This window comes from Canis lupus, chromosome 7 (assembly GCF_003254725.2).
Source record: "Canis lupus dingo isolate Sandy chromosome 7, ASM325472v2, whole genome shotgun sequence".
NCBI lineage: Eukaryota > Metazoa > Chordata > Mammalia > Carnivora > Canidae > Canis > Canis lupus.
In genome coordinates this window covers 66305712-66321289 of record NC_064249.1, presented here as the reverse complement: position 1 = coordinate 66321289, position 15578 = coordinate 66305712, and the positions used below count along the sequence as shown (strand labels likewise).

The following is a 15578-nucleotide window of genomic DNA, read 5'->3' as shown; positions in this document are numbered from 1 at the left end:
GGTCAGATAGGTCACATTCTCATAGGTGGCTTCTTAGATATTTAGCACACTACCAGCACATTTAGATAGATAGAAACCAGATCACCATTCCCCATAGGAACAATGATAACACCTATTTAGAAAAATACAATTAGGAGACTCCTAGGGGGCTCAGTGGTTGAGCATCTGCCTTTGGCTCAGGGTGTGATCTGAATTCCTGGGATCGAGTCCCACATCAGGCTCCTTGAATGGAGCCTGCTTCTCCTCCTTCTGCCTGTGTCTCTTCCTCTCTTCCTATGTCTCTCATGAATAAATAAAATCTTAAAAAAAAAGAAAAATATAGTTAGGGACACCTGGGTGGCTCAGTTGGTTGAATGTCCAACTTTTGATTTCAGCTCAGGTCTTGATCTCAATGTTAAGTGAGTTCAAACCCTGCATTGGGCTCGGAGCCTAGTTTTTTAAAAAATACAAAGTTAGAATTTCTCCTAATGACTCTCAGAGAATGAGTATGGAAGAAAAAATATTTTTTCCATAAAATGGAAAAGGGTGGGGAGCAAAAATTCTAGAAGTCTGTGGTACATAATATCCTTTTCAGACATAAAATTTACCTAGAATTAGAAGATGCAATAAATAATTCAGAAGACTGGGACAGCTGAAAATACTTGCCTTTGTAAGCTAGGTTTGAAAAGGAAATTACAAATATCGAGTTGCTTCTGAGTACCTTAGCTGAAAGAAACATTCATGCACACACAGAGATTTTAGCTGGAGGATGAATCTTTTTGCCACAGTAAAAATTTGTATTTTCAATATATTTGAAAACAAGTAAGAAGAAAAATTCAAGAGAGCTTACAATGTAGTTTATTTGTAAAAAAAAATGTAGTTTATATGTTTCATACCTATGATACAGTGCTTCTTAAACTTTAGTACAAATATAGATCACATGGGGATCTCGTTAAAATGCAGATTCCTCTTAGCGGGCCTGCGTGGGCTCATTTTTTTTTTAATTGAGGTATAATTGACACATAATTTTGTATTAGTTTCAGGGGTATAACATAATGATTTGCTCATTGTATATATTGTGAAATGATCACCACAATAAGTCTAGTTAGCATGTTACCATACATAGTTGCAAACATTTTTCTTTTTTTTTTTCTTGTGATGAGGACTCCTAAGATTTACTTTCTTAGCAACTTTCAGATATGCAATACACTATTATTAACTATAGCTACCATGCTCTACATTATATCCCTGGGACTTAATGTATTTTACAGCTAGAGGTTTTACCTTTTGATCACCTTTACCCATTCCCCACTACCCCATCCAGCAACCATCAGTCTCTTTTCTATATCTATGAGCTTCTTTTATGTTGTTGTTGTTTGTTTTGTTTTTTTAGGTACCACATATAAGTGAGATCTTATGTTATTTGTCTTTCTCTCTCTGACTTATTTCAGACTCTTCATTTCTAACAACCTCCCAGGGGATGCCAATGCTGTTGGTGGGAGGGCCACACTTTGAGTAGCATACTCTATAAGAAATCTCCCATTATTTGTTCCATGGGCCAAATGAGCTGACAGACAATATGTTTTTTCCCTCTTTATATGTAACTGGCACACATGTAAAGTCTTTTCATACCTTCTGGAGGCCCAAGTGCCTGGTTAACAGTGCAGTATTTTTTATAGCCTCTAAAATTCTGAATGACAAGTTACAAAAGGACCTATTACAAATATTCACTGATAGATGATTAGCCAGAGAAGATCAGATACTTTCTCGTACAATTCACCAGAGTGAGTTCTAGGCTGTCTACGCTACTGGCCATTTCTGCATTTCTCTCTGCCTCCATTGTGGGAAATGGATAAGCTGTAATTGTACCAACACTCACCAGATTTTTTTAATGGATTTTTTTACTTCCTTACCACGGAGGGAGTGCCTTCTTTTATAGGTGTTTTATTTCCACCAACTGGCCTCTGTGGCCTTCCTGAGTTTGTGATCTGATATCTGAAATCATGCTTGAGCAGACACATCATAGCACCTGTTTCAAGTGGTGAAATCATCCATGGTCAGCAGTTGTGCTTTCTTCAGAGCCTTTTCCTGAAATAACCTCTTGGTGACCTATACTTTCACCTTTCTTAACAAATGCAAGACCCTAAATAAAACCTTGCATTTTTGATAGATGAAGAAATTGTATACATCCTTCCTTTTTCCTTCTCATTGCCCTTTTTCCTAACGTGAGAACTGTAAGATTATAAGTCCTCAGAAATGTACCAGAATTTGACCAATTACTAAGCTTAGAGTCCAGAAAAATCAATGTTAAGGACAAATTTAGGAAATTCAAAGCAAAGCATATCTTAAAAAGTATTCATATCTTCTTTTGGCATACATACTGAATTTTATGCTGCAAAAGCAATCACTTCTACATGTTGTAAAATAACTTTGTTCATTTTATTATTAAAAAAAAGTAGTTGCATTCTTTACTTTGGAAAATAGAAGAACCAAAGTAGGAAAATTTCAACATGTATAATCCCACTATTCAAGGGTAACTAAATGGTATATCTGCATGTTAACAAATGACTTAATACCTAGAGTTTCAGGCTTTCTTCTCTGCCTGTGTCTGTTTTTTCACCTGACATTACGGTATGTACATTTTTTCTATATCATTAAAGGTTTTTATAAGCATCATTCTTTTTTTTTTTTTTATGATAGTCACAGAGAGAGAGAGAGAGAGGCAGAGACACAGGCAGAGGGAGAAGCAGGCTCCATGCACCAGGAGCCCGATGTGGGACCCGATCCCGGTTCTCCAGGATTGCACCCTGGGCCAAAGGCAGGCGCTAAACCGCTGCGCCACTAGGGATCCCTATAAGCATCATTCTTAATGTATATGTAGTATGCCATATCATAATGGCACCCAAATTTATTTGCTTCATATTCTTGGAACACATAATAATTGATAGTTGAAAAGCAAGCACATTTAAGGTGTAAAGAGAAATTGTCCATAGCATAGTAGCAAGCAGGAGATTATCCACTAACACACTCAACATCAGAGCTATGAAAGGAGAAAAGGTTCTCAAGAAATCATCTCATTCCGTTTCCTTCTATTTCACCATGTGACTCTATAGGAGAGCTTCATTTGCCTAAGGTCATAGAGGGCAGTGCCTTGGGGTCAAGCACTGGCTTTTCGTTTCTGCATGCCTTATGTCTCATTTGCGCTTCTCTTCAGCTGAGTACAAGTAGACCCTCAACTAATGTTTAAATGAAGGGCTGGAAGGAGGAAGGGGAGGGGTGGACAGAAGGAAAAACAGTGTCCAAGTGTTCTGCTTTCTGGTTCTATTTGCCTTTCCCTAAAGGAAGCATTTCAGCAGCTAATTGGCCAGGAAAAGCACCTGGCAGGGAGAAGCAGCAAGGGTATACAGAAAGGCCACATCCTTGGCAGCCCTTGTGTGACTGAAAGAAAAGGTGAAAATAGAAGCCACCACATTGTGCAGACTCAGCTCTAAGGCAAAGCATGTGATACCTCAACTCCCATTCTAATTAAGGAAGGGAGGTAGAGAGAAAGAAAAGAAAAGAATACATTATGGAAAAAATTGGAAGGTGAAAAAGAAACCAAAGGGATTAAACATTTTCAAATTTGCCCAAAATGGATTTGTAACTGCTGGAATGATCAATGGAGCATTGATCAGCATAAGGAATTTTTAGACTATAGGAAATACTTCTGTTTTAATGTCATTTTTAAAAACTTTGATGTGGTAGCATAATTCTTTTAATTCTAAGGAGACCCCACATTCTGTAAATTAGAACACTAAGGTATCAGTGTGATCAAATGCAAGCCACTTTCAGTCCAAGGTGGTTGGGGTGACAATAGGAAGTATTAGTGACTGTCCATATTTTCTTCCTCCCTACTTTTAAAATGGTGTCTGAGGGGGTCCCCAGTGAATGGTAGCAGGAATTTTTATTCTGCTGAACTGACACAAATTTGGTACCTTAACACATGCCTGCTTATATAAGAAACAGATAAATATTTTTTCTACTGATATGTAGGTAGCTTATTCTATCCATACGGAGGTAAAGAGGTTTTAAGGAAGTCAAAGAGAGGGATTCCCTAGGTGGCTCAGCGGTTGGGCACCTGCCTTCGGCTTAGGTCATTATACCAGGATCCAGGATCCAGTCCCATGTTGGGCTCCCTGCGAGGAGTCTGCTTCTCCCTCTGCCTATGTCTCTGCCTCTGTGTGTGTGTGTGTGTCTCTCATGAATAAATAAATAAATCTTAAAAAAAGGAAGTCAAAGAGATTAGAAGGGGACGTGAAGAGATAGTGGAAAGCATTTTAACTTTCTAAAATAGATTTTCTTGGTCTCATCAACCTCATGCTACCTTGTCAGTCACCTAAAATTTTAATAGAAAAAACTATTGGGCAGTGACAGCCAGCAGGGAATAGGATCCCAGAGAAGAAAGTACGAGGAAGCTACTCTATTCTGAGGTGGAATGGGGAAACACTAGAGATTTATTTGTACAAAGACAAGTACCTAAAGCTACCATTTTTTTAAAGTTACCATTCTTAAAATTATTTTCCAACCATGTAGTTAGCTGCCCAGTGCCCAACCCTTGTTTGTGGTTGTTGGCATTTGGCTCCCAGCCTCAGCCTTCCAACCTGCCATCATCTGGAGGTACTGCCTATCCATCCAATATCCTAGCTTCTTGGTAACTTCAACTCCTCATCCATGCTCCTCTGCGATTGCTTGCTCTTTAGTCATATTCCAGACCCTGCTGGATCCCACAATCATCCATTCCAGGATCCCCAATGCCAGACCACAGGCTTTCTTCCTACATATTCACAATGTTGGACACTATAGGAGAAAGAAAGTTAACACTTCCAACTGGTAGCATCATAAACTCTTTTTTTTGGCTGTCTAGTTAGATCTCTCTCCCATTCTCCACAGTGGCTGACTACTATAGACTCTGGTTCATCAAAATTTATGTCTTCATCCTTCTCTCTTAGCAAATAACCATGCCGTGTACTTATCTCCTGGCCCACCCCCAAAAGAAGAAAACTTCAGATAAAAACTTCCTGCTCCCAAATCTAGAAACCTAACTGCATACACACCTACCTTTTCCTCTTCCCTCCTGATCAGTGAAAGAGCTCAGGTAAACCTGACTCTCCCACCTTTCTCTAGATGCCATCCCTTCTCATTCTCATGGACCTCACACTATCAATTATCTTTTCACTTATTGCCACCTTCAACCTCTTTCTTTCCTGGGGCTCATTTCATCCATTTAAACCTGCCTCCACTCTCTCAGTGTCTGTTAATCCTACCTAACCCCTTCAGCTCACCCTTATCTGGTTAACTACCAAATTTACTGAGAGAGTTGTCTATTTTTACCTTGTTTCCTCATCTCCCACTCGCTCCTCAGCACCCTACAAACTGGCCTCCACTTCCCACCCCCCCACCCTTTTAGGACTCTCTGCAGTATTACCAATACCTTTTCAGGCCTTATCTGAACTCTTGACAGCATAGGAGACCTCTGTTTCTTCCTTTAAATGCTTCAGTTCCTTTGGCTTCCAAGACATATTCTTACCCAGCTTTCCTTCTGCAGCTTATGCACCCAATGCTCATGTACACCTTGTGGTGCTCCAGCTGTGGCACTCAACTGCTGTCTTGTGGCTGTGTGTTTATTTGTGCTCTTTCTCCACAAGTAAAGTAAAATATTCAGGGAACATCTCTGTCTGTGGATGGCACAGTGGACACTTAATAAATATTTATTGAACTGAATTTTTGTAACATTTTGTTGAAGTGAATTTTAAGGTAAAGACCATTTTAAAAGGAAGCCGTAGAAACAATATTCAGTAGTCCTCTGGCAAAAACCAATTTGGTTATTAAAACCATATTTCAGAAATCCGCTTAGGCTAAAAGTAAAGGCCTTAAATATGTGTTTATTAAGTGTGTCTGTCAGGCACAGAGGGCACTGAGGTTGTATCTGTATGTTCAGAATGCTGTTCTTGGGCAGGACAAGTGCTGGCTTTCTTCCTTCAGCCAAACTGCACAGTAGTATTGACTCACACAAACAAGTTTGCACCAAACCCAGAGGAAAGAATTCTTTCCAGGAGGAGGACAGAAGGGAGCCAGCTGGGCCACCAAGAGACAAAGGAACCCAATGCAGTGAGCACTGAAAACAATCAGCAGGGATTTTAATCAGCTATTCCAATTCAAGATTATTTATTCTGCTGAAAAGAGATTGCCAGGGTGACGGAATGCCCATTGTTATCTTAATACTTAAAAACTCAGGATGCTCTAATAATTTAGTATTTTCTTGATTTTTCACATTCTTTTAAACAGTAGAATTATTTTTGCATACCAAAACTTTGGAGAAATTAATTCCATCCAAAGAGAAGATGAACAGCTAAAACAAAGAGTAGTTGCATTTTTCTTTGGAATATCTTCTTGATGAGAAGAGCAAGAAATAAAAATTAAAAATAAAAAATTTAGAAATAAAATGCTTTGTTGAAAAACATCAAGGGATAAGAATGTACAAGGCAGATGCAGTTCCCTCCAAACAAACAGGCAGTGTGGTGAGGCATTGATTTGGGTACCCGGTCATCTTTAATGATACTTGGACATTTTAGATTTCCCTGATCATTACCAGTTTGATGTGATATTCAGGCTGATTATCTACTTCCAGCAATGGGTGCTGGTCACTCATTTAGACTTTCCATCTTTGTGGAAAGGCCTTTGACACTGGTGCTCAGAAGATATTATGGATTTGGTGTGTAGGTCCTTGGTTTTATTCTCCTTCAAGACACTCAGGTGGTAGAAAAATTGCTGCTTCCCCTTTAAAGGTTTTAGAGTAATAGCCTCAGAAGACATGATGTTGTTTCTCTTTAATCCCATAGAGGGGAATACAGGTTAGTGCTCAAGCTTTCCTTAAAACACATTTGGCTCCTGTAATCTTCAGTAAAGAGAAAAAAGGACAAATGGTGACAATCAAGCTGCTTGAAGTCCTTGACCATCCAAGAAGTCTCCTCTCCAGGGATGTTTCAACTTGATTATTTACATGGAAGATGTTTGCAACTGAGGCACCACTTGTGGTGCTCCCCCAACTTCAAAATAATCGCTTTTAGGGAACTCAGTGATTCCCAGCCACCACTGGCACTGTTCTAGAACTCAGCGAGTTGCAAAATGTTGTAAAATAAGAAGAGTTACTGATGCCTCCTGAATTCTCATTCATGTTAAGAATAAGGTCTTTTATTTAAGCAGCCATGACCCTGAATCTCTCAGGGCTACCACCAGTGCCCCAGGTGGCTCCTGCTGATGTCCATATTTTATTGTGGAGTTGAAAAACTGTGACACAGTTGTTCATGATTTATTAGAATAAAAACTTTTATTTAATCTTATATAACTGTGATAAAGAAATTATCTAGAAGACAGAAAGTGACCTTTCTCGAACAGCCTTTTCTTAGCACTTCTGACCATTTTCAGATTCCACACCTCTGTGCATGTTTTTGAAAAACAAAACAAAACATGAACCTAAACCAGAAGCTAATGAAATGTTTATCTATATTAGGTAGAATAGATATGGATAAGATGAATATAACTTTTATAGAGTTTTAACTTTCAATCCTTATAAATGAATTATGAATTTAAAAATTAAAATGGGAAAACCTTAATATTGAATGCAAACAGAAATATGAACCTAACTGCATAGCATATCAAATTAATATTGTAGCCACACACCAAAAAGAATTAATTCAAGTATTTTTAACACAATTTTCTTATTGTACACTCTCTGTGTGATATATCCTAAGAGCAAAAAAAAAATTGCAAGTGAATTTTGAATTTTAATCCAAATATTGTTGAGAGTCGTGTTGATAATTTTAAAACTATTTTGTGTATATCACAGGGTAGAGCAAATGAGTAAATATTTTAATGTTGTTGAACACCAGGGTTCTCACATGAAAGAAGGGAGCCTCAAATATGGAATGGGGAAAAGTAAGTAATATTCCTTTTAGATTTAAATTGGATATAAGTATGAACTCATAATTTGAAAAAAACTAAAAGTGTTTCCTAACTATGCACTGAATGGTCTTAAAAATAGTGATCTCAGTATCAGTATGTACACTTAGCTTCTAGATAGATCTTGGCTTATAAAAACTATTCTTTACTATCTCAGTTCTGAGGTGGGAACTTCTGAGTTGGAATCTTCTTGTATCAGAAAGTGAGAAAGTACTCAAAGATTGATAGGAACATTTCAAGAAGACATAGCAACCTGCTTCAAGGGCCTTTTACTAGCCAAATTTGGTAATTTTGAGTATCAAAAGAAATGATGTTAATGGATTGTAACCTATTGAATTTTTTTTAATCCATGAGTCCATAGGTAATAATAATAAAAAAAAAAATCAAAGGGGCAGGAGATGTCCAGGGTTGGGGTCAAGCCCTTCTTTACAACAAAGTACCAGCTAATAAATGTAGGAAAATATATAGAACTAGAAAATCTCTATTTTGCATTACTGATGTAATTACTGATTATGACAAATATCATCAACAGATAGTAAAATCATTAAGTAGGGCAGCCCAAGTGGCTCAGTGGTTTAGCACCGCCTTCAGCCCAGGGCCTGATCCTGGAGACCCGGATCGAGTCCCACGTCAGGCTCTCTGCATGGAGCCTGCTTCTCCCTCTGCCTGTGTCTCTGCCTCTCTCTCTCTCTCTCTCTCTCTCTGTGTCTCATGTATAAATAAATAAAAATCTTAAAAAATAAAATAAAATCATTAAGTAGGGATGCCGGGATGGCTCTGACCAACTGAAATCAAGAGCATCCGACTCTTGATTTCAGCTCAGGTCATCTCAGGGTCCTGAGACCAAGCCTCATCTCGGGCTCTGTACTCCGTGGGAGGAGAGTCGGCTTGAGGATTCTCTCTCTTTTCTCTGCCCCTCCCCCCACTTGTGTGCACATGCTCTCTCTCTCTCAAATAAATCTTTAAAAAATAAATTATTCAAAAAAATAAATAAATTATTCAATAAAATGTCATTTGGGAACAAATATTCCCACAGTCTCAAAATGTCATCCCACATATTAAAAATTACAAAAACAAAAATGTATCTTTACAATGGAGAGATTTGGCAGAAGGCACTACCATAACCAAGTAATCAAACTTTGCCTGCTCCAGTTATAGGTCAGATTGATATTATGAGCAAAGGGAAGTACACAATGTCACCTCTGAGGTGTCATTGCCAAAAATGTTTAATCTGAGTCCAATCACAAGGACACTCCCAGACAAATTCAGATTATATGGTATTCTACAAAACAATTAACCTGCATTTTTAAAAAAATCAACTGGGGCACGTGGATGGTTAAATCAGTTAAGCATTTGCCTTCAGCTCAGGTCATGAAGATCTTGGGATCAAGCCCTGCATCAAACTTCCTGCTGGGGGGAGGGGGGATCTACTTCTCCCTCTTCCTCACCTCTGCTCATGCTCTCTCATTATCTCTGTCTTTCTCTCAAATAAATAAAATCTTTAATTTTTTTTTATTTTTAAAGATTTTATTTACTTAAGAGAGTCAGAGAGTAAGTACAAACAGGGGTAGGGGCAAAGGGAGAGGGAAAAACAGACTCCCAGCTGAGCAGGGAGGTGGTGGTGGTGCTTGATCCTAGGATCACTACCTGAGCCAAATGCAGATGCTTAACTGACTGAGCCACCCAGGCACCTCTAAATTAAAAAATAATAATAATAATAAGTATCCATGAAAAGACCAAAAAGAAAAAAAAAGGTAAGGGAGCTCTTTTAATTATGAAGAATAAAGAAATGTGGCAACCAAGTGTATTGCTTAATTCTTGATTAGATCCTAGATCTTAAAAGGAAAAGAAAAAGTATAGCCCTGGGGCAATTAGTGAAACTCAAATGTGGGCTAGGTATTAGATAATATTATATCAGTGTTAGTTTAATTCCTAAGAGATAATAAAATTATGTAGGAAACTGCTTTTGCTTTTATGAAATACATATTGAAGTATTTAGGGGTAAATATTATATGTTACCACCAAATTATTCAGCAATAACAGCGACAATAATAATAAAAAGTAAATAAAAAGTAAATAATAATAAAAAGTAAATAAAAATTAAAAGTAAATAAAAAGTAAAGTGAAAAAGCAAATGCAGCAAAATATTAACTGGTGAATCTAATTGAAGGGTATTGCACTGGTGTTTCAACTTTTCTATAATATTAAAAATAGAAAATGAGGGGAAATAGTTGCTTTTCATTGATGATATTTCCATCAGATAGAATTTAGTATAGTTATTAATGTTTTCAAATAGTTTCTAAAATTCTTCCCTTTTAAGAAATTTTAAATGTTGAATAAATAAAATTTACAAAATTTATAAAAGGTATTATAAATCACAATATAATGAACATTTATGTACCCATTAAAATAAGGAACATCAAACTCTTCTTTCCCTCCCTGATGTTAATGTTTCTTTTTTCAAAGGCAATAATTACTCTGAACTTTCTGTTTATTATTCCCTTGTTTTATTTATAGTTTTGCTAACTCCTAAACATTATACACTAGTATATGTTATATTAATTATATTATATTTATATGTAAACAATATAACTCCTAAACAATATATTAAATTTCACATCCTTTAGACTTTTTTATAAATAGAATCTGTGCATGTGTCTGTAATTTACTTTTTACACTCAGCATTACATCCCTGAGATTGATTCTGTTGTTGTATGTAACTGTAATTCATTTTACTGCTTTTTAGTGTTATATTACATGAATATATCACACATTTAAAAAATCAATTTAGGGATGACTGGGTGGCTCAGCGGTTGAGCATCTGCCTTTGGCTCAGGGCGTGACCCCAGGGTCCGGGATCAAGTCCCACATCAGGCTCCCTGCGAGGAGCCTGCTTCTCTCTCTGCCTATGTCTCTGCTTCTCTCTCTGTGTCTCTCATGAATAAATAAAATCTTTTTAAAAAATCAATTTACTACTGATAGACATTTAGATTGTTTCTAGTTTTTTTACTTTTTCAAACAGTGCTGGTCCACAAATAAGAATTTCTCTAAAAGTAGAATTGTTGTGGCATAGGTTAAGTACATTTTAAATTTTACCAAATAATGCTAATTTTCTTTCCAAAGTGATTCTGTTTTACACTCCCACCAATAATGTATGTGTTTCAGTTGCAAATATTTGATAAGGTCTTGCTTCTTTTGAATTTTTCTATTTCAAAATAATTTTAGATCTACAGAAAAGTCACAAAAACTGTGCAAAAATACAAAAATGAACTTAAGAAAACAATTTATAATAGCACCAAAAAGAATGAAATTCTTTGGCAGATATTTGACAAAATAAGTATAAAACTTAGAAAATATTGTTGAAAGAAATTAAAGAAGACCTAAATAAATGGAAAGACATCCTATGTTCATGAATTGGAAGGCATTAACACTTTTAAGGTGGCAATATTTCTTAAATGGAGCTACAGATTCAGTGCATTCCCTATTAAAAGTCCAGATGGCTTCTTTATAGAAATTAACAAGCTGACCATAAAATCCATACAATACAAAGCTGCAGTAATCAAGACCCTGCAATACTGACATAAGGATAGACATATAAATCAATGGGATAGAATTGGGAGAGTCCAGAAATAAACCCCCCTATTGGTAGCCAACTGAACTTTGACCAGGGTGACAAGACCATTCAATGGGCAGAGAATCTTTTCAACAAATGATATGGGGCAACTGGATATCCATATACAAAAGAATAAATTTGGACCCCCACAACACAAACAAAAAGTGACTCAAAATGAATTAAAGACTTAAACATAAGAACTAAAACTAAAAATTCATGGAAGAAAACATAGGTGAAAAATCTTCATGACTCTGGATTAAGCAACGATTTCTTAGGTATGACTCCAAAAGCACAAAAATAAAAAAATAAACTGGACACAATCAAAATTAAAAGCAGTTGTGTATCAAAGGACACCATCAAGAAAATGAAAGGGGTTGGGATCGCTGGGTGGCTCAGCAGTTTATTGCCTGCCTTCGGCCCAGGGTGTGATCCTGTAGTCCTGGGATCGAGTCCTGGGATCGAGTCCCACATCAGGCTCCTTGCATGGAGCCAGCTTCTCCCTCTGTCTATGCCTCTGCCTCTCTCTCTCTCTCTCTCTCTCTCTCATGAATAAATCTTTTTTTTAATATTTTATTTATTCATTAGAGACACAGACTGAGAGAGAGAGGTAGAGACACAGGCAGAGGAAGAAGCAGGCTCCATGCAGGGAGCCCAATGTGGGACCTGATCCCAGGACTCCAGGATCATACCCTGGACCAAAGGCAGGCACTAAACCGATGAGCCACCCAGGGATCCCATGAATAAATCTTTTTAAAAAGAAAAAGGAAATGAAAGGGAACTCACAGAATAGGAAACATTGTTTTTTTATTTTTTAAAAGTATTTAAATTCCAATTAGTTAGCATACATTGTAATATTAGTTTCAGGTGTACAATATAGTGATTCAACATTTCTATACAGCACCCAGTGCTCATCACAAGTGAATTCCTTAATCTCTCCATCACCTATTTAACCCATCCCCCCATCTACTTCTCTTTTGGTAGCAATCAGTTTGTATTTTATAGTGAAGGATCTGTTTTTTTGGGTCTCTCTCTCTCTCTCTCTTTTTAATCTTTGCTCATTTGTTTTGTTTCTTAAATTCCACATATGAGTGAAATCATATGGTATTTGTCTTTTTGCATCTTATTTTGCTCAGCATAATACTCCCTAGGTCCCTCCATGTCGTTGCAAATGGCAAGATTTCATTCTTTTTTGTGGCTGGGTAATATTCCATATTGTATATATAGCACATCTTTATCCATTCATCAGTAGACATCTGGGATGCTTCCATAATTTGGCTATTATAGATAATGCTCCTATAAACATTGGGGTGCATGTATCCCTTTGAGTTAGTATATTTGTATTCTTTAGGTAAAACCCTAGTGATGCAATTGCTGGATTTTAGGGTAGTTCAATTTTTAACTTTTTGAGGAACCTTCATACTGTTTTCTACAGTGACTGTTCCAGTTTGCATTCTCTCCAACAGTGCAAGAGAGTTCCCCTTTCTCCACAGCCTCACTAATGCCTACTATGTCTTGTGTTGTTGATTTTAGCTATTCTGACAGGTCTGAAGTGATATTGTAGTTTTTATTTGCATTTCTCTGATAAGTGATGATGCGCATCTTTTCTGTTGGCCATCTGGATGTCTTCTTTGGAGAAATACCTGTTCATGTCTTCTTTCCGTTTTTAAATTGGATTATTCATTTTTCGGAGCATTGAGTTTGATAAGTTCTTTATATATTTTGGTTATTAACTCTTTATCAGATAGGTCATTTGCAAATATCTTTGAGAATGGGAGAAATTCTTTGCAAATCATATATCTGAGAAGGAACTTCTATCTACATCATTTAAGACCTATTACAACTCAATAATAAAAAGACAAATGGCCCAACTAGGATATGGGTAAAGGATCTGAAGAGGCATTTACCCAAAGGAAATATACAGATGGCCAGTGAGCACATGAAAATGTGTTCAACATTATTAACCAAAAGAAACATGAAAATCAAAACCACAATGAATTATTACTTCACACTTACTAGAATGGATATGAGAGAGAAAAACAATAACAAGTGTTGCTGAATATGTAGAGAAATTGGAACCTCATACATTTCTGGTGGGAATGTAAATGGCATAGCCACTTTATAAAACAGTCTAGTATTTCCTCAAATGGTTAAATAAAGAACTACCATGAAATACAGCAATTCCACTGCTCTATATGAAATGAGAGAGAAGTGAAAAACATATGTTCACATATAAGCCCATACACAAAAGTTTATAGCAGTATTACTCATAATAGCCAAAAAGTAGAAAGAGTTCAAATGTTAATTATGTCCATGGTGAATGGATATATAAAATGTGATGATCCATACAATGGAATATTATTCAGCAATAAGAAGAAATAAAGTATTGATGATGCATGCCACATTGATGAAACTTGAAAACATTACTCCAAGTGAAAGAAGCCAGTCACACAAGATCATATATTGTTATGATTCCATTTATATTAAACGTTTAGAATAAGCAAATCTATAGAGAAAATAGATTAATAACTGCCCAGGGCTGGGGAACCCAAGGGGAAATTGAGGGGTGATGGTTAAAGGATATAAGCTTTCATTTGGAAGTCATGAAAATATTCTAAAATCATTTGTAATGATTGTTATACAACTCTGTGAATATACTAAAGACTATTGAAATGTACATTATGAATGAGTGAATTGTATGTGAACTCTCTTATAGTAAATGTGCTATAAAACAGCAGAGTTCACACACACCCTTCACCACCTTCATTTAGAGTTGACAACTTATGTACCTATAGTACAATTACCAAAACAGAATCAATCCTGAACAATACTATTAACTAAAGACCTCACCAGTTTCCCCTTAAGGTCGTTTATCTGTTTCAGGATTGAATCCAGGATCCCACATTGCATGCAATTTTTGTGTCCTCTTAGTCTTCTGCAAATGTGACATTTCTAAAAAATATTTCATTGTTTTGCATAACCTTAACAGTTTTGGCAAATACTAGTCAGTTGTTTTGTATAAAGTCTCTCAATTTGGGAAATATGTATGGAGGTCTCTTTCTGAGGTCTAGCCCTGTGCCCAAACCACTTTGTCTTATTAATACAGGTCAATAGGTCTTAGTCTCTGGGAAGGCAAATCTGTCCCACCTCTACTTTAGGACTGTCTTCACTATTCTCGGTCCTTTGCTCTGCCACATACATTTTTAAAACAATTTTTCAAGGTAAAAGAAACTGTTAGAATTCTTGTTGGAATTACATTGTACCTCTAGATGAACTTGAAGAGAATTTATTTTTAACTACATTTTATGAGATAGCTCTGTTTAGGTCTTCTTTAATGTCATTAACAGTTTCATCATTTTCTCTGAAGAGCTCTTATACACTTTTTCTAAGACTTATTTCTAGATACCTAATATCTTTATGTTATTGTAAGTGTTTTTAAAAATATATATTTAACTGTTTGCAGATAGTGTATAGAAACGCAGTTAATTTTTATAAACTGATATTGATTCTATCAACTTAACCAAATTCTTATTAATTTATTTGATTTATCTGTGGAGTGTCTTGTGTTTTCTACACAGACATATTGTTAGTAAATAATGATAGTTTTGTTTCTTATTTTACAGTTACAAGTGAAAAATATCAGGATATACAATCACAAAATACTAGAGGTAGCACAATATGCATAGGAAAAGACACAGGGAGGAATGCACAGAAATGTTCACAGCAGCTTATTTTGAGTTAAAGAATTACGAATAAATTTTTCTTTTTAATATATCTCTATACTTTCCAGTTTTTCAAGATGAGTATCTATCACTTTCATAACCAGGAAAGAAACAAAACTTAAAAATAAAAGCAAGTCTAAAACAAACTTTAAAGGTAAGGATTACCTACTAAAATTGCCCAGTTAGAAATTAAAAAATCAAGTACCTATGATATGCCTGCTCCCCACCCAAATTTACCACTGTAGAGCCAGATGGCTGCATAGTTACAG

At 36.2% G+C, this 15578-nt stretch overlaps 1 protein-coding gene across 6 annotated transcripts in view; it reads left to right on the top strand.

Annotated features, from left to right (window-relative positions):
• Window positions 1–15578, top strand: part of GREB1L (GREB1 like retinoic acid receptor coactivator) — a 269533-nt gene that overhangs the window by 191433 nt on the left and 62522 nt on the right. The window lies entirely within an intron of this gene.